This window comes from Gopherus flavomarginatus, chromosome 5 (assembly GCF_025201925.1).
Source record: "Gopherus flavomarginatus isolate rGopFla2 chromosome 5, rGopFla2.mat.asm, whole genome shotgun sequence".
In the NCBI taxonomy this organism is placed as follows: domain Eukaryota; kingdom Metazoa; phylum Chordata; order Testudines; family Testudinidae; genus Gopherus; species Gopherus flavomarginatus.
In genome coordinates, this window is record NC_066621.1 from 135,534,542 (window position 1) to 135,559,980 (window position 25,439).

Here is a 25,439-nt window from a genome sequence, read left to right on the forward strand (position 1 = left end):
GTGCAGAAATATTTCACTCCAGTTGGCTTGAACCCACAGGATGCAATATTGACTTTAAAAGTATGTCAAGTCAGATTTTTTTTCTTACCTACAAAATCCAGAGGAATTTAGGCTTCACCAGGTCTACTTTCCATGGGAGTTAATAGGTTCTTTTCCTTTACCTCTTTCTTGAGTTCACAAAGCTTGCATTTCAGCTTGGAAATAGTTTTGTAGTTACTACCTGTATGGAAATATAATAGTGCCACACAAATGTATGCAGCCCACCCCCACAGAGTTAATGCTTTGCATATAGGGCCAGATCCAAAGCCCATTGAAGATAATGAGAGTCCTTCTCTTAACACTTCTATTCTGTTCTTATGCCACTCTCCTCACTGTAGTATCTGAACACCTTCCAGTGGTGTGTTAAGTGATGTGACTACACAGCTGTCACATGTGGTTCATTATCTTATCCTTTCCCCAGGGGGAAAACTGTATGTGCAGTGGAATGCTTTGGTTTTAGTTTGGTTTAAATGTACATGCTGCCCCTGTGTTTATGTTAGAGAAGGCAAGATTGAAGAAGTGTCCCTTGCACCTGGAGTAGAAAGTAGCGAGGTTTATGATGGTCCTTAACTCCTGGGGCAGTGCATTCCCCAGTCATGGACCAGCCTGCTGAAGAAACTCTGTCTCCTGCAATCTTTATGCTTATGACAGAAAGATCCATTGTGCCTGAGGCATGGAGTTGCCTTCATCCTGGAGTGTTAGGTGATCTTTTAGATATCCTGGGTTGAGGCCACTGAGTGCCTTGAAAATAAGGACTGAGACCTTGATCTGGATTCAATATTCTATGAGATGCCAGTGTTGAGAGCGGAGCACAGGCTTGCTATGCTCAGGGTAGCTCATGTTGCTGAAAAGTTGTGCTGCACAGTTCTGTGATCACTTTTATCTACTTCACTGGGCTTTGGGCCAGGCTCAGACTGCATACGTGTTGCACATTATATATGTATTTCTAGAAGGATGGGAAGGAGACTGTAAGCATCAGGAGTGGCAACCCAAAGTCAGCAAATTAACCTGTGTTTATGTAACTTTGCCTTGAATATGCATAAGCTTTTGCTATCCACTGGTGGGGAGAATTACCCTGACCTGTAACCCCAAACAACTTGTGAAAAGAAGCAATAGGACTGGAATGGTTACAATGGGTACAAAGTTTATGCACAAGGGAAACCATTAAGGGATAACTTTTCTCTTATGCATTATGTGAGAATCATTCCTTCCCAGCAGTGCCCTATGAAATATGGAAACAATAACTTTAAAAGAAAGCAATGTTTTTTTTTATTGCAGCCTCATGTGTTTCCTTGTTTAAATTCAAAGAAAAGAGATTGCATTTATGATTTCCACAGAGATATTTCTTGCAGATATAAAGGCATTAGGACAAGACTGACCTCTCCAGAGATAAACCTTCTAGTTTCTTTCCCAACTGCAGAACCAGGGGCTTCTGACTGCTACTAGACATGGGCTCAAGCCATAAAATGTGGAAATGAATTTCAAAAGATGCAAAAGATGAAAAATTCGAGGGTACTCATCCCTAGCACAAGATACTGCATAAGTGCTGACCTGAAACTTTGGTCAAAAGTCAAACTATATCTAAGCAAAACTATTTTTAGATTAAAAAGGAAAAATCAGATAATATCACTCTCCCCTCAATTATTTTTTATTTTCACGGGCCTCTGTTCTTCCTGGTCCTCGCCAGTAACAGAAGTGATGGAATTGTAACCTGATCCCTTACCTGTGCTGTAAAATCTTGTGAAAAAAGGCTGCTCTTACCATACATCTGACATGAAAAATGCAGAAAATGTCTGAAACCTTGTTCTCAGGATATTTTCAGCTTCATTCTGCAGCCCCCATACTGCAGAGTGGGATACTGGATAGCCCAAATCACCATTTGAAGTTTTCAGTACTTATCTGAACTGAACCTCCAGGTCTTTTGAAGTTTATCATTGGCTTCAGGCAGCACTTCTTCAGGTTTAGGCAGTATTAGCTTAGTCTGTCTCCCACCCCCTTTAACAGAGGATCAACCTGTCAGGGGCTGGTTTGCCTTAAGAGATCCTTTGATAGTTACTTGTTAGACCTGTTACCATTGACTTATTGACAGCAATTCCACTTCCTGATTATTGCCATGTAGGAAATATAAACTTGTCATTAGATACCTATCAAGAGTGATCTGTATTTATCTGTGATGAGCCAGTCACAACTAATACATATGTTCATACATATAATTGTAATTTTTTATGAAAACGTTCTTTTGCCCTTTATTCCTATAGAATAGGAACTCTATCTTTTGACAAGTATCTCAGATATCTGAGGCTAATCTTTAAGACTCCTAAGGCTTGGGCTTTCTGAATTGGACAGGAATTTACTAAGGAATATATCAAAAGAGTTTACAGTCAGCCTGTGACTTCCAAAGAATCGTGCTTTAAAAGCAAAACTGCTATTTAATGGTACCATACTTTATTCATGCCTTCAAGGCCTCAGTTTTTCTTGCTGCACTACATTCATTCTTACATGCTATATTCCATGCCCACAACCCAACTCTGTGTATTTTTATGGGGAACACTGCAAACCAACGCTCCTGTAGATAGCTGCACACTTGTGATGGGATTATTTCATCTGTGAAAAGACAGTATATTAAGTCCATTACAGGATTCTTGAGATATGCCAAGTATACTGCTTTTCTGTAAAGCTGATGAAAAACGATACCTTGATATGCTGACTTGGAATCTTTCCCTAATACTTGACAATTTACACTTCAGAAATGTTGGTAAAAATTTCTTCTTTGGTGTAACTCAGCTGGAGCAAATTCTATGGTCAGCTACATACCTGTAAACTTGGAGTTATTCTATTGTATGCAATGGATTTACTCTGGATTTACACTAGTGCAACTCACCAGGCCCAGTGTAGTAACACCAGGGGATGAATATGATCCAGTGGCATATATGATTGTGTATGGCCAAAGGAGAGCACAATTGCCATTGTTCTTCCATTTAAACTCTCCAGCTCACAGTCTACAAGGTGAACATACTCATCACTCAAGATGGAAGCATCACGTTCTCAGGTGTAGCTCCATTCAGTCCCCTTACAAAGGAACTAAATGGCTTAAGCTGAAACCAACTGAAGCTGCCATATAATAACATCTAGCTTTTTTCTGATGCTTTTCATCCATGGATCTTAAAGCAATTTACAAAGGAGGTCAGTATCATTACCCCATTTTACACATGAGGAAACTGAGGCACAAAGAGAGGATGTGACTTACTCAATGTCACCCAGTGACAGACCCAGGTAGTGAACCTGCATCTCCTTTATGACACCCAAGTACTTTACACCCAAGCCACACTGGAAGGCAAGCTTGTAAAGCAAGCAAAAGTTATACAAAGTGAAATGGTTTTCATTTGCATGGAGTTTGACGCATTTTTTCAGGGAGACGTGGGGATTGGTGCATATGTGTCCTTGAATTTCAATTTGAGTTTCAGGGTCAATCTCCAATCCCCCTTCCCCTCACCTCAAAAAAAAAAAAAACCTTTCAGAAACCAACCTAACAAATGGAATTATCTGGATTCCCAGTCCATTGGGCCTGATCCTGCAAGTCTATCTACTTAGGCAATCGTTGCCTTTAGAGACTCAGCCCATAGCTTCAATGGTGCAATGACAAATTTACACCACCCGAGGATCTCTCCCACCCCCTTCCAATATGCCTTATCTGGTTGTTATAGAAGATCTAGGCTCTCTCTATCCACCTGATTTATGATAAGACAGACACATCCAGGCACCATTTTGCAGAGACAGCAGTTTTGCTTTTACTCTCCTGTTTGTTTTCATTTAATTGAAATCTAATGCTCCTTGCTGTAGCTTCCCACCATTTTCTGAGGGAACACATTAGGTCAAACTCAGGCCTGGGATAACAGGGGCAATGCCATTGTCTTCAGCTGAGATGCCATTCCCATTTGCCCTTGCGTCTTGATTTGATGCAGTTGTGTTTTTACTTTCACAGACAGGGATGACATGGTATAATGCTGTGTGCCCTTCTTGGTTCCTACTGCTCCTCTTTCCATTACATGCCATGCTGCTAAGACGTTCATGATACTTCTCCAGCGCTAGCATCTAAATTTTGGTGACCTTCCCAGGTGCTTGCACTGAGGTAACTGAACTTCTCTTAGGTTTTCTTGTGGCTTAGGATACTGCCAGACTATCTGGGCTGCTTTCTTTTCTTCAATGCTCTTGTCCTATGCCTTCCTTTACATTCTGAGGAGTTTACACCTGATTATGTCTCACACCAACATTTCATCAAAGCAAGACTGTGCTGTGGTGATGTATTGCACTAACACATCATCAGTCAGTCATTGCAATAATGATGCATTAGCATAATATGCCTCAGGATGGAGATGTGCTGATGATGTATTTTCAAAAAGATGGAGTCCCAGAAACAAGGAAGAGTCTGGACCCAATTCAGTATGAATACAAGAGAAAAGCACTTCCCCAGCAGCATATGATAGATGCTGACTCAGGCACTGGGGTAAGAATGATGACTTAACATCACTCACTCTGCCCCAATCCTTTTTTCTTTTTAATCTTTCATTTTTTTCCTGCTTGCTTCTTTTCCTCCTCCTCTAGCAAGCATTCATTTCGCTTTTTTAAAAAATCTTTGTTCCTCTTTCTCTTCTTCTTTCCTTTGTTCACTGGTTACTCTCATGGCCACTGGCTTAATCATATATTTTCATGTCATGCTCTGACCTTGTGCTGTGGTGTATAACTTAATATTATACCACTAGAAACTTTTTTTCCTCTCTGAGTGAGATAGTAATAAGCAGACCTGTAAGAGCAGTGGAAAAAAATCTTCAGGCCATCGTGGCAGTGACATTAAAAATCAACACAACCCTTAAGTGAAGGGGGTGGAGGAGGGAAATCTTGAGGGATCCTTCCTTGGCAGTGGCAGCAAATGTGGGAGGAGGATTGGCCACCCCTGGGATTTCTCATAGCCTTCAGCTCCTGGAATATGAGAAGTGTGTTAACCCATTCGCACAGCTAACAATATTAAAACAACAAAGAGCACTCAATCACGCACTACTTGTCATCACTCACTTAGGAAAATGTAAACTTTCTAATGAGCATTTCAGCTAGTAAAGACTACAAAAGCAATTATACTATTAGCTCTCTGCCTCTGATAACCAGACATTCCATTCAAAGAAACTTTTCTGCAGTGTTTAGACCTAGACGACGGAAGATGGAAAGATATTGTACCGAGACCAAACAAATAAAATTGGCTTCAGTCTCGTCTGGAATTCAGGCTATACATGGAACTCTGTTAATGCCCTCAGTCTAGTACTAACATGTTAACACCTAACTCAAGAAGACACTACAGATGAATTCTTGGAATTTGATCTTGTAACACTTGAGAATGTATATTCTGTGAAGAAACAGTATTTCAGAGTTCTTTAAGGCTACATATTTGTATCTTTAATGGCTAAGTATTTCAGAACAAATATGAACAGTGAAAACTAGGGAAGACTGTATAGTATTTTAACACAGTGTTTGCAATTTTTATTCTTGAAGTATCCTTTTGTCATCTATTTGGAAGATAAATATTACTTTTTAGTACTGCAGTAGTCTGAAAGGCTCCATTCAGGACTTGAGACATCATTGTGCAAGGCTCAGTACATACATAGAATGACAAGATAATCCCTGACCCCAAAATGCTTAATAACTGCACACCGAATGGTAATATTTTTTCTTCTTCTTTTTTTTAAGATCTTGGTGAAAGTGCAGGGGCTGATAAGTCCTCTGTTTATTCACAGAACATGGACACCTCAGCTATAGCTCAGCAATAAGCTGAATGGAACACATCAAGGTTTGAGAAGTTAGTTGATTTCCATGACTGTTAAAGCTTTGGCATCTCTGCAAGACAGTCAAATAAGGGTGCCAGCAGTGATGGAATGAGGTTTTTTAATGATGTGGACGCACGTAGGAACTGGACTGAAGCCACCAATGCATTTTACATAGGGGGCCATGGTCATTTCCAACCAGGGTTTGAAATCTGTGACCTAAGATTTTCCTCTCTTAACTATTCTCAGACTACGATCAATAGTTTACCGCTTAGAGCTGTTGCCAGCAGTGCCTGAGGCCAGTCCAACATGGCTCAAAAAACCACCACAAGATGGTTTGAGATATAGAAAAACAACCTCACAGTGAGAGACTTAATAAATTCAATCTATTTAGTTTATTCAAGAGAAGATTAAGAGGTAACTTGATCATGGTCTCTAAGTACCTAAATTAGGAGATGACTTCTGATAGTAGCAGACAAATCCATAAAGAGATTCTGTAGCTGGATTCTCAATCTAGACAAATTTCAGCCTAGATGTAAGGTGCTGTAATTTAGGAAATTAACCACTTGAACAAGGTACCAAAGGATGAGGTGGATTCGTCATCACTTTAAGTCTTTAAATCAAGATTAGCTATCTTTATGAATGACATGTTGCAGAAGTTATGAGCTTAATGCAGGAATTACTGGATAATATTTGATGGCCTATGAAAACTGGAGAAAAGCCAGCCACCAAGCATCTGGTATGAAGCTAATGTTGGTACTGGGGTGAGAATGCTGACTATGTAGGACGTCAGACTAGAATATCATAATGGTCCCTTCTGGCCTTAAAATTTTGGATCTATAACAATCACTGGTCCATGGAGCCCTTCCTGGTGCTCAGCATATTGAAGTATATTAAAAATCAAGCACCAGGTATTTGGCAGGGAAGATCATCCAAGTTAGATCAAACTGTCTACAGAATGGACATGTTGGAGAACTATTGCTCTATCTCAATGCCAATTCCAAGAACTGTCCAGTCACTCTTAAGATTCTAAATTATAGAAACATAGTAGTTAAGAAATAGACAAGATGTATGCAATCACTTAGTCTATCCCTCTGCCAATGTAGAATACTCCTTTCAGTACACTCATCTTCACTGCTCATTATATACGACTGTATCCAGAGGAAAAAAGTTCTAAAAACAGGAGAATATGAAACTCCTTGGAAAAAGTGCCTCACTGAGGAGGATTTTTTTTAAACAAGAATTGTTTATTTGTACAATAGAAACAAATGAAACTATTTGCATATCTTCAAATTAATTTTAATGTATATAGTTTAGGTTGAGAAATTGGTATTATTGACAATCTTCAGAATTGTTCCCATGCATTTCATTTCAAAGCCAACACCAGCTAATTAATCCTCACAATCATCCTGTGAGGGCCGCAAGTATGTGTTTTTATTCCCATTTCACAGATGGTGAAACTGAGGCAAAGAGGTTAGTTGACTTGAAAAAAGTCACAGAAAGTAAGAATGTGGTAGGCAGAATTAAGTAATTAGAACTCCAGAGTTCCTGGCTGCCAGATGTGTTTTCAGATCTCTAGATCTCATTTTATTGATAAAACAAGCTGCTTCAGTTACAAACATTGGAATGGCCACACTAGGTCACACCAATGGTGCATCTAGCCCAATATCATCTTCCAATGCTTTTGAGTAAATGAACGGAACAGGGCAATTTATTAAGTGATCCATATCCTGTTATTCGGCCACCTTCTGGCAGTCAGAGGTTTTGGGACACCTAGAGCATTGAGTGGTATCCCTGACCACCTTGACTAATAGCCATTGATGGACCTATCCTCCATGAAATTATCTAATTCTTTTTTGAACCCAGTTATACTCTGGCCTTCACAACATACTCTGGAAATGAGTTCCACGGGTTGGCTGTGCATTGTGTGAAGAAGTACTTTCTTATGTTTGTTTTAAACCTGCTGCCTATTAATTTCAGTGAGTGGCCCTCGATTCTCGGGTTATGTGAAAGGGTAAATTACTTCCTTATTCATTTTCTCCACACAGTTAATTATTTTATAGACCTCTATCATATCCCCTCTTAGTTGTCTCTTTTCTAAACTGAACAGTCCCAGTCTTTTTAATCTCTCCTCAAACGGAAGCTGTTCCATTCCCCTAAACATTTTTGTTGCCCCTCTCTGTACTTTTTACATTTCCAATATAACTTTTTTGAGATGGGGAGACCAGATCTGCATATAGTATTCAAGGTGTGGGCATACCATAGATTTATATAGTGGCATTTTATTTTCTGTCTTATCTATCCTTTTCCTAATGGTTCCTTACATACTGTTAGCTTTTTTGATTGTTGCCGAACATTGAGCAAATGTTTACAGAACTATCCACAATGGCTCCAAGATCAATTTCTTGAGTAGTAACAGCTAATTTAGACCCCATCATTTTGAATGTATAGTTGGGATTATTTTTTCCAATTCGCATTACTTTGCATTTATCAACACTGAATTTCATCTGCCATTTTGTTGTCCAGTCACCCAGTTTAGTGAGGTCCTCTGTAACTCTTTACAGTCTGCTTTGGATTTAACTATTCTGAGTAATCTTGTGTCGTCCGCAAATTTTGCCATATAAGTGTTTACTCCTTTTTCCATACAACTTCTGAATATGTTGAACAGTGCTGGTCCAATACAGATCCTCAGGGGGAAAACCTGCTATTTACCTCTCTCCACTGTAAAAATTGACCATTTATTGCTACCCTTTGATTCCTATCTTTTAACCAATTACTGATCCATGAGAGGACCTTCCCTCTTATCCCATGATAGCCTATTTTGCTTAAGAGCCCTTGGTGAAAGACCTTGTCAAAGGCCTTCTATAAGTCCCAGTACACTATATTCACTGGATCACCTTTGTTCACATGTTTGTTGACACCCTCAAAGAATTCTAATATGATTTCTCTTTACAAAAGCTCAACATATAATGTTCATTTATATGTCTGAGAATTTGGTTCTTTATTAAGTTTCAACAAATTTGCCTGATACTGAAGTTAGGCTCATTGGCCTGTAATTGCCCAGATCACCTCTGGATCCTTTTTTAAATTCAGCATTTCATTAGTTATCCACCACTTATCTGGTCAGAGGCTGATTTAAGCAATAAATTACATACTATTGTTAGTGGTTCTGACTAGATTACATACTATCATTAATGGTTCTGCAATTTCGTATATGAGTTCCTTCAGAACTCTTGGGTGAATACCATCTGATCATGCTGACTTATTATTGTTTAATTCATCAATTTGTTTCAAAACCTCCTCTAATGACACCTCAATCTGGGACAGTTCCTCAGTTTTATCACCTAAAAAGAATGGCTCAGGTGTGAGAATCTCCCTCACATCCTCTGCAGTGGAGACCAGCGCAAAGCATTCATTTTGCTTCTCTGCAATGGCCTTGTCTTCCTTGAGTGCTCCTTTAGCACCTTGATCATCCAGCGGCCTCACTGATTCTTTGGCAGGTTTCCTGTTTCTGATGTACTTAAAAAAAAATTGTTTTTAGTTTTTGTGTTATTTGCTAGTTGCCCTTGAAATTCTTATTTGGCCTGCCTAATTATACTTTCACCCTTGACTTGCCAGAGTTTATGCTCCTTTCTATTTTCTGCAGTAGGATTTGACTTCCAATTTTTAAAAGATGCCTTTTTGTTTCCAGCCACCTCTTTTATTTGGTTGCTTAGCCATGGTGGCTTTTTTTGGTCCGCTTACTGTTCTTTTTATTTGAGGTATACATATAGTTTGGACTTCTAGTATGGTGTTTTTAAAAAGTTTTCATGCAGCTTGCAGGCATTTTACCTTTTAATTTCCATTTAACTAGGTTCCTCATTTTTGAGTTGTTCCCCTTTTTGAAGTTAAATGATATTATGGGGGTTTCTTTGGTATATTCTTCCCTACAAGGATTTAAAATTTAATTACATTATGATCGCTGTTATGGAGAGGCTCAGCTGCATTCACCTCTTGGACCAGATTGTGTATGCTGCTTAAGACTAAATTAAGAATGGCCTCTCCTGTGGAGGGTTCCAGGACTAGTTGCTCCAAGAAGAAGTCATTAATGGTGTCTAGAAATTATATCTTTGCATCCAGGCACCAGCAAAGGAAGCAGGTGCTTGGGGCAGCCAATGGAAAGGGGTGGCACATGCGGGTCTTCAGCGGCACTTCGGCGGCAGGTCCCTCAGGGAGCAAAGGACCTGCCGCCGAATTGCCACCGAAGGCTTAAGTGGCGCGATTGAGCTGCCTCCGAAGTGCCACCAATCAGCTTTATCTTTTTTTTTTTCTGCTTCGCTGCTTGGGCGGCAAAAAAGCTGGAGCTGGCCCTGTTTGCATCCCATCCTGAGAAACAGTAAATAGAGATAATTGAAATCCCCCATTATTACTGGGTTTTCTGTTTTGTGGCCTCTTTAATCTCCCTGAGCATTTCACAATCACCATCACTAGTCAGGTGGTTAATAGTATATCCCTATTGTTATATGTAAAGCCTTACTTAATTTCTGATATTGTGGAAATTGTAGATCCCGCAATATTAGGCTTCCACCACACTTTTGACAGTGGGAACCTTGGCCACCCCAGGGCTGGCAGTGGGAGACCTCGCACTCAGACCCGGGTGAGTCTGAGAGCGAGGAAAAGTAATAATGGACATTATTACCACAAATAATAATTCCGTGATTTTCCATGGCTTGTCCACAACTCAGCTGCATTTTTTTGAGAATCACTCTATTATTCAAGCATGGAATTTCTATCCAGGGCATTTCTATGGTACTGTTTGATTCATTTAATATTTTTACTACATTTGACTCTAAGCTTTCTTTCACATATAGTACCACTCCCCCACCAGCATAACCTACTCTGACATTCCTATATATTTTGTACTATGGTATTATCATGTCCCATTTATTATTATCATTCCACCAAGTTTGTGTTGCCTATTATATCAGTTATCTCACTTAATACCAAGCACTCAAGTTCACCCATCTTAGTATTTAGAATCCCTACATTTACATACAAGCACTTATGAAATTTGTCAGTATTTAGTTGTGTTCCTTCATGTGATGTAATAATTGAATCAGATATTATTTTTATTTGACTGTTTCTCTTCAGCTCCTACCTGTACTTTATCAACTTATATCCTTTACTCTTTATTAGGATATAAAGTGTCCCTGTTACTAAATCCTCCCCTCAGGGATGTGTCTTTCTGAGCTCTGTGTTCCTCTGCACCTGTTGGCTTCCCTGCCTTAGTCTATCAGCCCTTAGTCTATCAGCTTTTTAATTTTACATGCCATCCATTTTGCTTTAGGTGGGGCCCATTCTTCCTATATAGGCGCCTCCTTTCTCTAAAGGTTTCTCAGTTTCTAAACACTTAAAAATCCCTCCTCCCAATACCATCGTCTCATCCACACATTGAGACCTTGCAGTTCTGCCTGTCTAACTCGCCTTGTGCATGGAACTGGAAGCATTTCAGAAAATGCTACCTTGAAGGTTCTGGGCTTTAATGTCTTACTTAGCAGCCTAAATTTGGGTGCCAGGACTCTCTTCTATGTTTCCCTATGTCGTTTGAACCTATATGTACCATGAGCACCAAATCCTCCCCAGCACTGAACGTAACTCTGTCTAGATGTCTTGAAAGGTCCACAACCTTTGCTCCCATCAGGACTCCACCATGCAGTTCTCCTGGTCATCATAAACCCAACTATCTATATTTCTAATAATCAAATCCCTCATTAATATTACCTGACTCTTCCTAATAATAAGGGTCCCCTCCTCAGGAGAGGTATCCTCAATGCAAGAGGATACCAAGACATCATCTGGTAGGATGATCCTCCTACCCAGATACTTAACTTCTAATTATCAGTATGAATGATCAAGATTCTTTGATGTCCTCTTGCCATCAGCTATTATTCATTGCTTTACCAATCAGTTATAGGTCACTAAAAATGTGTATACCCTTAGGCACTCATGCCCTGATCCTGCAACCACTTATGAACTTAAAGCAGGTGAGGATCAGGACCTTATAATTCTTAGGTGAGGATCTGTCTTGTACAATACACATTACAATATATGGCTAAGGGATTATCTCTATTGCTTTGTAGCATCCAAAGTCCTAATTGACTGGTGAGATTGATTAACACATGAAGCAAAGCTGAAGTCTTTAATCAATCTCAAAAGTCATTTACTGAGAGTATATGGCAAAGCTATAAAGGTTATTGCAAATATATCACATAGTAACATTAAAAATATAACTGTCTCCCCTCGCATGGATTTCAATATACTTTGTTGTCTGTTTATAAGAAATAAAAAAGAATAATTCAATAGATACAAAATAAAAGGATATGTTTAGGACTTCGGATCCATTCAGCATAAGGCAGTAACCAAGTTTGACCTGAAACTCAAGAGTCCCAAGAGTTATTCCTACAGGCCATTGCTTGAAAAGTCACCTGGATCATATTTTTCAGATATTTACCCTATTTCCAAATATGATGTTCTTGAGTTAGGCCTCTTATCTGATCCATTTTTCACTAGATTTGTTTTTCATTCTCTCTTCGTCATCTTTGCTCCTTTTTCACAGTTTCCTAAGTGGAACATTAACCCAGTAACATATGAGATCAAGTAGAACTTTCATGCCTATGATTTTCAAATAATTTCAGAATAAGACTAAATAAGTTTATCAATCCCCAGTGAGAATAATAAACAGGCAGAACTGCAAAGTTAATTTATAGTGCCTGTGTAGCTGGTCATCACACCAACAATAATGGATTTACCTCCCACAACTCTTTTGAGAGGCTAGGTGGTACTACTATATCCATTTTACAGATGGGGGAACTGAGGCTTGGACAATCCTGTGACTTGTGCAAGGTCACACAGAAAATTTGCAGCAAATCCAGATCCCTTGAGTCCCAGTCCAATATCTGAACCACAAGACCATCCTCCCATTCATTGATGTTGCTATATACCAGTGTGGCAAACTCAGGACAATTAGCTACCAGGAGAGGGGTAGTAATCAGTCCCAGAGGGGTTAAAAGGCCTCTCCCTATCCGTTGAGGGGAGATAGCCATGGAGAAATAAGGTTCAGCTGGAACAGGGATTACCAGAGAACTAATTAGCTTCAGTTGTCCCCAATTGCTGGGGACCTTTTTAAACCCTCCCTGGCAGGGAAGCAGGGGGGAGTGAGAGAAGTAGAGTAGCTGCCAGCAAGTAGGTGCAGCAGGACTTTGAAACTCTTCCTGCAAGGAAGATTGCACTCTTCCCAGAAGGAGAGAAAGACAGAGCAAGGGACTGACTGAGAAAGGATCAGCCAGACCCTGCGTGACTGGGAAGGACTTTTGCTTTGCCCAAGCCTGTGGGTCCAAGGCAACAAGGGACTGAGCCAGCAGAGGAGAAGCAGGTACTTTGCCACAACAGCTATTGACATTTAGAGGAACCATTTGTTGGCTGCATTTTGTTGGCAGTGAAACAATATGATCAAAGGGCCATAAGAAGGAAGCGGTTCTACGAGCAAACACGTGGCCCAACACTTGGAGGCTGGAATGAGGGACCACATTAATGACTGCCAAAAAGCCACTGGCTGATTTGAGAGGAGAACCTTTGGGGGTTAGAGTAGATGACCCTTGCAGTCCCCTCTAATCCTATGATTCTGTTATTCTGTTGTGGTTTCAGGGGTCCATAGAGAAGTCTCCTGAAACAAAGAGGGGGCAGGGCCAAGAAGAAAGTGGATGGATTATATGGTCTTAATGACAGAGGTCCCCCTCTCCTGTCCTTTGGCTCTCAGTACCTGAGGAGCGTGGCTGTGCAGCTAGTCATGATAAATCAAGGCCAACTGCGCAACATAGAAGGCTAAGGAAAAGAGAGCATTTCAGATGCTACATCTGATCATTCACTTTCTGTTGTGCAGAAGTGTTGTTATGAGGAAAAGTGTAGAAACTGGAGCCAGGAAAATCTATCAGGTCATCTTGTCCATCTCCCTTCCAGCAAGAGAGGCTCTCAAAGAAGAGAATCAAAGGTAGGAATTACATGAAATAAGTTCCAGAGTCATTAACAGTCTGTAGAAGTAATATGAGTCAATAAGTAAAATTAAGGTAGACGTGGTCATTATTTTGCCATTTAGGTATTGGTGTCTATATGCCAAGATATTAGTGCCAGGCAGGTTCTAATATTTCCTGGCCATGTCCATAGTAAAAGTCATAGAGTCCTCATTCAATAGGATAATGAGGCAGTTAATGGAGGATCTAGCTACCTGCTCTGTATTTTAGAGCTTTTAAACAGAATAGCTCTAATATGGTAATGAAAGCTGGTATCCAGCAAAAAAAAAAAAAAAAAAAAAAAAAAGACATTTCTTTACAGGACAAAAAGGTGACAGTGGTTCTTCCAAGCTCATGCCATGCTTAAGAGTGGCAGTGAACAAAGAAGAGATAACATATCACAAGGAATATTGCATTTCTGAAACTTTTATCAAGACTCACCCCAGTTACCCAGGCTGAAGTTAAGGGAAGAATTCTATTCTATTCTTTATCATGATTATTTAATGTAGGCAGCCGTCGTCAATCAGTATATGTTAAAGATTAGTGGCATTGACCCTTAGTTTGACAGCATGGGGCTGTAACAGGCTGGGAGTGTTTTCCTGAAATGTCCCATCCTGATAGCAGGTGTTGATCCTACTGGAGAATGTTAAGTGGATTCTGCAGAGTTACCCATGCCAATGGTAGCTCATTAGGCCCACCCAGATATAAGGAAGCAGCTCTCTAAAGAGTGAGAAGTAAGATGCAGGCTGAGCAACACACTCTTACCAGTTACATCATGATGTGACCATGGTCCTCAGCGATGATCTGTACTCCCCACACTGGTTCTGAGAGGGCTGAATTAGCCCAGGTGGGTCCCAACAACCAATTAAGCAGCAAAAGAGGGAGATATAGGCTGAGTAGCAAGCCTTGATTAGAGATGGGCTGAGCTAGTATAAACCCAGGAAGCTGGCAACAGAAAAAGTGGCTGTGAGGAAGTTTGAGATCACTCTCTGTTTAGTAGAGAAGGCGAGAACCCAGGGAAAGAGTAGGGCACTTAGTTCCCTGCTGTATAGTAGACTATACATTCCTCCCTGGCTGATGACTGTCAGTCACGGAAAGCTGCTCCAATCCCATGTACATGTATTCAGCATTTTTTCAAATAAAAAAATATGTATTTGGCCTGATCATTCCAAGCTCTTTAAATACACATCATTTAAAACAATAGCACTTCTCTGGTACATCTGCCGATCCAAACTGAGATCCTCAGGCTCTGTTTTTCTTCCCTCTGAACCCCTTTTCTCAAAACGTGAATTGCTACAGCATCCCTGCACATCTCATTATCTGCTGGCCTTCTAGCACTATGCTGCAGTAGAGGTGCAGTCTCTCGGGATTCTTGTTTTCTGAGGTGATGGGGCCAGGCCATCAAGTAGAGGCAACGCTATACGCTGGAGTTTCTAGGGAGAGGGTGCTTTGCTGGCCACTTGCTTCTGCCAAAAACAATTAATTGAGCATGAATTAACTTAACCTAGACTAGAGAGGAGGGAAGCCCCCAAAATAGGGAATGTGGTAAGACAAGTCTTAGGACCCCTCTCTGCATTTGCCTCTCGGTTCAGATGAAGACAAGACTCCCACATTTAAATGTCTGGAGCACAGATCCCCTGTACAAATGTAAAAAGCCTATTAAAAATAAGCAACATCATCCTATTTGTTCCAAGGGACATTTAGCTGGCCCAAGGATTTTTGGTTCGAAACTGAAAAAATTACACTCAATATTTTTTCCTGAGAAATACAATATTTGCCACACACCTGAAAGGGTTAATGAAAAACCTTGTTTCATGCCCCTGACTTTGTCTTCCCTTCCCCCCCTCCTCGCCATATTCTTCCTTCCCTTGCTGAATCCATTTGCAAATGATATCACTTGTCTGCATATTGTCACTAGCTGCCTGCCCATCCATTTATCAAGTGCCTGCAGCTCAGTGCAGACTTGTCCTGTCCTCCCTGCTCCATTGTTTCTCTTGACCCAGGGGAAGGTGTGTGTGTGAAGTGGGGAGGGGAAGAGGGGTCTCTCCCACAGCAACACGTACCATGGTCATGGGCAAAGACAGGATGGGGCAGGGAGAGAATGCAGCTGAGAAGATGCAATTATACCGGAAGAGTGACAGCTCTCTCCCTCCCCCTCTGGCACTGACAGATGACCTTGCAGGGACAGCAGCCCTCGGTCTCCCCACAGACATTAGCTGATATAATGGGCTAGACCGGACATGCCATATTAAGAATGCAGGAGGCTAGGTGAATCACCTCTGCTTAGTGAAAATAAACTTCACCATTTACTTGCATAATAGGTTTCTCATCAAACTTGTACACTTGTTTCTCAGTAACCCTACAGCAAAATGATCATGGAGTTTGAACACAACATTTATCAAGTCCTAATGAATAACATAATTACCACTTTATGCAAAACAGAGCTCATTTGCATCTGTGAATATTTAACTATTAAAAACAACGCTTTGATCTTGAATAAAAATATGTATTTCACATAATCATAGCCTTATGGAACATGAAATCTCCAATGTTTTTACCTTACAGTTTCACTACACTTGAGTTTTCTGTTTGAACCTGCTCCGTAGGGACTCTATCTAAAGAGTGCCTTCCCTGAGGATGTCCACTGGGGTCTCTCTGCAGCTGTCATCATGGCTGGGTGCATTGGACCAACCATCCAGGTCACTCCATCTCTGATCATGGCAAACTTCCTTCATTTCACCTGCTTTTCCTTTCTCTTGTCCACTTTGTTTGCACAGTGAATGCTGGTTCCTCTGGGCACGATGCCCAGACTGGCTGAGTTTTAGTTCATTATGTACAGTGTCCCAGATACTGCCGTGAGATGGGTGCTTTATAAATTAATTACAAAATAAAGAAATAAATCTGACTCCTCTGCATATGTAAATCATGCCACAGTGAGATGTATTTCTCTATTAGGCAGTGAAATATGGCAGCAGATGACATAGCATAGGCCTTTAAGGGGATAATTTCATGATCCACTAGTACAGCCTGGTCACTCCGGTGATGCAAACCAGATGGCGCGTACTGGTAAATTTGGCCCCTATATAATGAAAATGGAAATCTAGGAGGTGGTGAAGTAATGGGGGTATAGTCATTCTTTTCACACGCTGACTCTTCTCTCTGTTCTGTGTCTCGTGCTTTGTATCATTCACAATAACAATTATGTTTTAAGAAATCCTATATTTATAAATATAACCCCCAATCCATTTAACCAATAACATCTTGTGTTAATGAATCAAGTACTTTAATAACAACAACAAGCATCTTGTTTGCTTCACAGGCATTCATGGATTAGGGCCCCAAGTCAGCACATTTAAGCACGTGCCTTTCTTTAAACACAGGAGGAGTGCCAGTGACATCAGTAAAACTACTCTTGTGCTTAAAATTAGGCATGTGTGGCAGTACTTTGTTGAACTGGGAAATCGCGCCTGTGATGTGAGTATGGTACAGCTTCCATGGGGAACCTGAGGTACTGAGGTTCAGAGGTGTTAAGGCCTAATTTTTTCAACTTGTGTGCTTAGTGGTAGACATTGAAATCTCTGGCTGGCCCCTAAATAAAAGTCGGCTGATTTTCAGAAGTGCTGACCACCCACTATTCCCAATGACTATAATGGGAGTTATGGGCTCTTAGGACCTCTGAAAATTAGGTTACTTCTAAGCAGGGGCCTATATATGGATTTAAACTCCTACTCTCAGGTGCCAACTTTGATTATAAACTCTTTGGGAAAGGGACTTTGTCTCCTTCTATGTAATATACAGCATAAAGCACACCGAGAGTTCCATAAATCAGACTTCATCAGATCACTGAGATGATGTAAATGACTTGGAGAGGGAGGGGCCAAGGCACTGCCACAGGAATAGGGTAGTAAAAAAGTTTGCCTTGTCATCAAGGTGCCATGTGCCTGCATATGTACATGTGCTAGAGGTGGGTCCAAAACAAATGCCTGAACCAAACCGCTCTGAAATCTGGGTTGCTTGGAATTCAGATGCAGGCCAGGCCCTGTCTAGCAAATGCATGTTCCAGAGGAAAATAAAACATTCAGCAAATAGTTCACACTGAATGGGGGCAAGGCTTCTCTGCTATCCTAGCCCTTTTGATTTATTCTAACAGAGGTAAAAGTAAAATAGATTCATCAACAAAATAAAAGGAATCAACTCTAACCACAGCTGTCTGGTGCCCTATCCAAATACAAAATGATATTTCATTTGTTTCCAAATAACCTATCAAATAACAACAAAAAACTGCATTCTTTAAATCAGTGAATCCACAGCTATGCCTGTAGATTCCCTTTCAGTCCTGTAGGACAGCCTGCCTCTTCTCCAGTGCTTTTGCCCATTAGCATTGATACTCTGTTTGCAGAAAGGCTCCCTGATCTTTGCATCTTTGCAAGTTATTTATTGCATTTCCTGCACTAAAGATAACATGGTATGTTCAGCTGTTGATCCAAGAACAGAGGACTGAAAAAGAGTAAAAAGACTTAAAGGGAATCCTAACAATTTTTACAACAGAACTTGGCTTTACATCAAGCACTGGGAGATGATTTTCTTCAAATCAATGAATGTCTCTTAGCGTGTATAAGTCTGTGTTAAGCTGTCATCTTTCAACACAGTTATACTTAAGAGTTTACAGAGAACACAACTAGACTACTAGTGCTACTTCTATATTTTTGAGAGAATAGCCAAAATCATTAAACCTATTTTGAGTGGCTGACTATTGTGGCTACCTGGAAGATACAAAGCTTGTAGTCTTGGTGCATTTTTTTCCAAAATCACTTTGTTAAGCTACGTTCATATTTAGATTTGATAAGAGTGCACTGAGAGTGAAGGGGGAGATGACAACGTAAAATTTATGCATGAGCATATTGATTCAAAACATGTAGTAAATGAGTGTGGCAAATGGAAGGAGTGTTTGATGCTGACACTCATTTATCAAAAATTATAAAACAAGGAGACCCAGATGTTACAACTGTAGGAATGTTAAAAATGTCATCATTTGCTTTCCAGACAAGAAAAGCCATGGAAGGTCAGGCCAAACATACTTTGGTTTCATGCTGAGCAGGAACGGTTCAGAACCTTTCTTTTTTAATGTGCAATATCCATTACCAATGGATGTCAGAGATTCGCTTATATTAATGTTTTTACTTAAAGGTGGAAAAATATCCATGGCAAAGTACCAACATATGTATTTAGAGGGAAAGATGGAGCTATGTATACAGGAGATGAGGCTTTTATTTTGACCAGCTAGTAACAGTAAATTAAGTTTTATTCAGCTGTCTTCTAGTCCCAGAGTCGGAGCATTGTACTAAAAAATTGGAAACTTTTGTATGATGTGTATGAAAAATGTTCTGGAGTCCTCTACTTAAGGAGGGTGAGCAAACCAACCCTGCTTTCAGCTAGGAGTGAATGTATTTGTACAGTGGTGCATTTATGTGTGCATAAATTGTAAAATATGTGTTTTTTTGTCTGTGCACTGCCTAGCCTGGGGCTGTGGTCCAGGGCTGGGGCTTCTAGGTGTTACTGCAATACATATAAATAATAATAAGTAAGGATAAGATTTTGTCATGGAACGCGTGGATTCCTTGCCTTTCAGAGACCTCTGTGACATTTTCCACTTCAGCCCCATGCCCCAGGGCAGCAGGGCCAGAGCTGTCAGCAGCCGAGAGGGCCCTAGAGCTCTGAGCCATGGGCCCCGGAGCTCTGAGCTGCTGCAGACAGTGGGGGCCCCACAGCGGTTAGTAGCCACCATGAGTGGTGGGGGCTGAAGCTGTTAGTCTCTCCTCCCAGCAGTCAGCCCTGCCTTCCTTATTTTTATTAAAAGTCACAGATAGGTCATGGGCTCCTGAGAACTTTTGTTTATTGCCCACAACCCGTCCACGACTTTTACTAAAATAACTGCATCAAAATCTTAACCTTAATAATAAATGAAGTGCAAGATATTAGACAGTGGAGAACCATTTTGATTGTTTGCAAAGTGCTCCCTACACATAGCAATGTCTTGAAAACTTGCCAGCTTTGCTCAAAATGGGACACACCAAGGAGCAGTGTGCAGGACTTAGGTGACAGTGTGCAGGCCCGGCAGCAGAAATTTAGGCACTTGGGATAGGAACATAGGTGCTTAGAGACTTTAGGTGCCTACAGGATTAGGTGAGACCTTAGTGGGGGTTATAAGGATCTAAATTTTGGACTTAGGCACCTAACGCAGGACTGAGGTGCCTAAATCACTTTGTGGCTCTAGCCTCTTTGGGGCAAGGACTGTGTCTTTCAATGTCTTTGTACAGAGTGCAGCACAATGGGACCATGCACCTGATTGTGGTCTCTGGTCACTGCACTAAGATAAATATTAGCTAAAAGAATAATAATAATATCAGCTCTGTTCCATAAATCTGTAGCCTTGTATCTTTCTTGTATATAAAGTAAAACATAGTAGGCTACCCAAAGATTCTTGTCTTGGCATTGTCTGCTTACACTCAGGCTTTGCCTCCACTAGGGATCTGCCCCAGTTACAACCTTGGTAACCAGCCACTAGTGTTGCTGCACCAGTGTAACCCACAGTGTAGACAGGCAAAGCCACTATTTGCACTGGCAAATTTACTCCTTGGAACCACAAAGGCAAGTGCAAATAGCCGCTTTCCTTGTCTATAGAGATTTTACTGACACAACTATGCTATAACTGGCCACCAATGACTGTAACTAAGGTAAATCCCCCAGTGTAGACAAAGCCTTCGAAATTATGGTTTCCTTTTACTGACTTTTCTTTGTTTCGATTTTTTCTATGCTTCTTCAAAATAACCAGTATTTTATAGCAGAATTAAGCTTTGCTTCTCTAAACCTATATATTAGAAATGGCTGATAATGGTTCGACTGATAACGGTTATGAGGTGTGCAGTGAAGAAATGGCACAAAACACTGGTTTAGAACTGTAGTTAAAATGTTCAGCTACCTCGGTGGAGAAACATCTTGTTGTGTATTTAATTATAGAAATGCAACCTGTGAGAGGTTTTGGAATAAAGCCTCTTGCATTTTGGTATTGGCGAATTTTAGTCTATTCTATCGCTTTGTTGAACCTACTAAATATGAAATTTCATTAATGATACAAAAAGTGGAAAGGCAATATAATGCAGAGGTGTTTGGAAGTGATTTTAAAGATAGTGGGAGAAATTACAGATTTTATGTAAGAACCCAGACAATTACTGCAGAACAAAAGGCTGCTTGCAAGAAGTTTAAGAATAAACTTTGAACTCAGACTGTTAATTGACACATCAGCAAAGGAGACATTTTTTATTAAACAGAAATTCTGAAAGAGACTTTTACTGCTTTTGTCAATTAACCAACAGTAAAGGTCACAACAGCACTGGGGCATTATTCCTACTGGTACCACCTCTTTGATTTTGGCCTGGTCTACACGACGGCGTTAAATTGATTTAAACAGCGTTAAATCGATTTAACGCTGTACCCGTCCACACTACAAGGCACTTTAAATCGATTTTAAGTGCTCTTAAAATCGATTTCTGTACTCCTCCCCAACGAGAGGAGTAACCCTAAAATCGATATTACTATATTGATTTAGGGTTAGTGTGGACAGAAATCGAAGTTATTGGTCTCATTCTTTTACTGAGCTACCCAGAGTGCACCGCTCCGGAAATCGATGGTAGCCTAGGACCATGGACTCACACCACCGAATTAATGTGCCCTAGTGTGGACGCGTAAAATCGATTTTATAAAACCAGTTTTATAAAACCGGTTTTAATCATTTCGATTTTATGCTGTAGTGTAGACATGGCCTTAGAGATAGAAGAGTTAACCTAAAGACGCTCAGGACAGATACCAAAAGAAATAAAGCTACTGTGAGCTTCCTAACACCATCTACTGGATCCAGGAAAGAGTGCAGAGATGTGTCACCTAAGCAGTTAATTGGTTTATGACATATAACCTGAGGATGAGTGATGCTGAAAACGTGCTACTCCAATTGGAAGGTGACAAAAGCTTTTGTAAGGGATGGACCTGACCCTTGAATCCTGGTGAAAGGGAAAGATTCACATGAAAGACTACACACAAAGACCCAGATCCTCAAAGGTATTTAGGCACCTACTGTCCATTGATTTCAATGGAAGTTAGATACTTAAAAACCTTCGAGGATCTGGGCCTATGAGCATTTGTCAGCACCTGAAATGTGAGCATGTGAAGAGTTCATCTGAACTTCATGTGCATATGAAGATGCATCATATCTCTGGAGAAATTACCCTCTCTTCTCTCTGGAGAGAGAGAATTTAAGATCATAACAGCACAGTGTGGAAGAGTTTCTTTCAGGCCTTCATGTTTAGGTCATTAGCAGTTGGTTAGGACCTATAACCTTCACATTAACTAAAAGTAAAGGAAAGTTCTTTCCTGAAGTAAAAAGAACTAGACCCTTCCCTGAAGCCAGCAAGCTGAGATTCATGGAACAAAGAAAGCTGTGCCAGAACTGTGAGACTGATTCTACACTAAGTACTATTAAGGGTTATGATATCCATCTAATATTCCTGGTCTGGTGAACTCTGTTCTCCAGTGGCCAACCTTAGAGTGCAAGTGTATTGTTGGCTTAAGAATCAGACCAATAGTAAAGCTGGTCAAATTTTTTAAATTTTTTCATGAAAAATTCTGAAATGAAAAACAATATTTTTCTTTTCATTTGATAGATTAGGCACCACCATCATTTCTTACTTCCCTTGTTTGCCTTTTTCTGTTGAAAAAAAGGGGAAGCTATGTAGAAGTGGGAGAAATGGGATATTTTCACACAGAAACAAAACTCAATTTTTGAAAAAAAATGTCTGAAATTTTTCATGGAAAAACAGAAACGTGGAAAATTTCAAATGAAACAAAAAAATGTTCATTCTTTCAAAATTCTTCATGAACTACACTTACCCTTTTCTGGTCAGCTGAAACCACTTGTAACTGAAAAGGTTTTTGGTCTGTAAAACTAGATCTTGTACCAGTAGGAACAATAACAATTTCCTTCATTTAATGGTAGTCTCTCTTCCTCCAAATCACCACATATGGAAGAAAAAACAAAAGAGGCTCAACTTAATAGTGCAGAGATTTCAAGCATTTAATTTTAGCCAAAAGGGAACCCCTTACAGAAGGTCTGAGACGATTAGAGCTGTGTCTTAGGATCACAAGATCTGATCAGATGTTTTGTTGCTTCATTGTCATACACGGCATTTGATCAAACACAAATACGACTATTTTTATTCTCTGTATATTAACACTGTTCAGTGTTTACCCTGCCTTCTTCTTCGCATTGTTTCTACTCTGCCATGCTTCATGTTAACACTGCACAGCGAAGACAGTGTGGTGTTTTATCAACGGCACGTTAAATACATCACTGTTCCAAACTCTTGCCCCATTTTGTCACTTGCATATTTACTTTGCACCGTGGTTACACTATATTACTATCTTATGCATGTTAAAAAAGGGCAGTCTATTCATCTAAACATTACTTTAGTCTAGGTGCACTAATATGGTCCAAAGTCACATGGTATTCCAACTGCAACTGCATTGTTAAATGACATATGAAACTGCTCACATAATCAGTGTACTGTTATTGCAGCAGCATTATTTACCGTTTCTATACTAAGTGCGTCTCTTGAAATGGTTCTATTTATCAGATGATTATTTACTCTGCCTTCTTGTATTCTGTGCCGAGGCCCCAATTCTGCAAAGATACAGACGTGCTTAATTTTAGGCACATGAGAGCAGTCCCATTGCTAAGCAGCGAAACCTTACATGGTTTTGTTCCTTTGCTGTGTGACTCACTTATACATCCAATCATTCAGTGTATTTAGGTTACCTGTTTTCAGCTACTAAGTAAAGATTTACTGAGATTGTTTTATTTTCCTGCTGGTTTTGATAATTAAGAAGTCAGTAATAATGTGAAAAACCTATTTGCTATTGAAATTTGTGAGTCACACACTTAATTTAAAATCAAGAGAAACTATTAACTTAAAATGAGGAGAAATTATTCCTGACGATATTCCCTAGAGGCCCCTGTCTCCAAGTTGCAGTTTTTGTAATTTTTTTAAATTAAAGTATTTGGAAACCAAACACATGAAAGTCACCCTTTCAGCCTCACCGTGATGGAAATGGCTTTTTAGGGAAGCTGATAGCAGAGCTGGTCAGGAATTATTTCTCCCCTCACCTCCAAAGACTTTTAACGGAAACAAATTTGCATTTTGTTTTCATTACAGGTTCCCTTCAATTTGGGGGGAGGGGTTATCAAAACACAAAAATCAAACATTTGTGTAGTTTCTGAGTTTTCTATGAAAAACCCACACATTCTGGTAAAAAATGGATTTTTATTTAAAGTTTCCATTCAGTTGAGAAGCCATTTTAAGTTAAAAAAAAACCATTTAAACAGAAAACATGTGACCAGTTGTAGCTGCTCTGTTATTGTTATTTATGATTTGTATTATTGCAGGATCCAGAGGTGGACCAGGACCCTGTTGTGGTAGGTGTTGTACAAATATAGAGCAAAAAGATGGCCCCTGCCCCAAAGAGCTTATCCCAAACATACATAGAGATTGTTTGTTAAGTGTTAGTCCAGGGTGATTATGAATTTAGCAAATGGAACAGCTAAATGAGTATCACTTTAGAAAATACTTAAACACTTCATTTGTTTCTCTGTGGTTTGCTCTTTGAAAGAAGGGACATCATTATTACTATTGTTTCTTCACATACTATGTGCCCTGCACTATTTGGATGTGGATTTACTTAATGTGGGGTGTAATATGTAGTGGTTCTCTGCCATGTCACCCTAATGCTTTCTTGCATATTGATAAAAATTTAGATTATTTTCATAATGACAGGTTTCAGAGTAGCAGCCGTGTTAGTCTATATCCGCAAAAAGAACAGGAGTACTTGTGTCAGCTTAGAGACTAACAAATTTATTTGAGCATAAGCTTTCGTGGGCTACAGCCCACTTCATCGGATGCATGTCATGAGTAGATGCATGAGTAGAACCTCAGAGTTACGAATACCTCTGAATGGAGATTGTTCGTAACTCTGAAATGTTCGTAACTCTGAACAAAATGTTACGGTTCTTTAAAAAGTTTACAACTGAACGCTGACTTAATACAGCTTTGAAACTTTACTATGCAGAAGAAAAATGCTGCTTTCTCTTTATTTTTTGTGTAGTTTACGTTTAACACAGTACTGTACTCTATTTGCTTTTTTTTTTTTTTTTTTTTTTTTTTTGGTCTCTGCTGCTGCCTGATTGCATACTTCTGGTTTCAAATGAGTTGTGTGGTTGACTGGTCAGTTCATAACTCTGGTGTTCGTAACTCTGAGGTTCTACTAAACATGAATAAATAAAAAGTTCACAAAGGACCCTTTATTTTGTGAGTTTGGTTATATACAAGTAAGGAAGTTGCTTTCTCAAAACGGTGAAATTTCAAAGTAGTCTCTAAAGATACCCTCCACACAGGTGGAGTTAACAATTGCTGCAGAGTGCACAAGCCATGTGGGCTTAAGC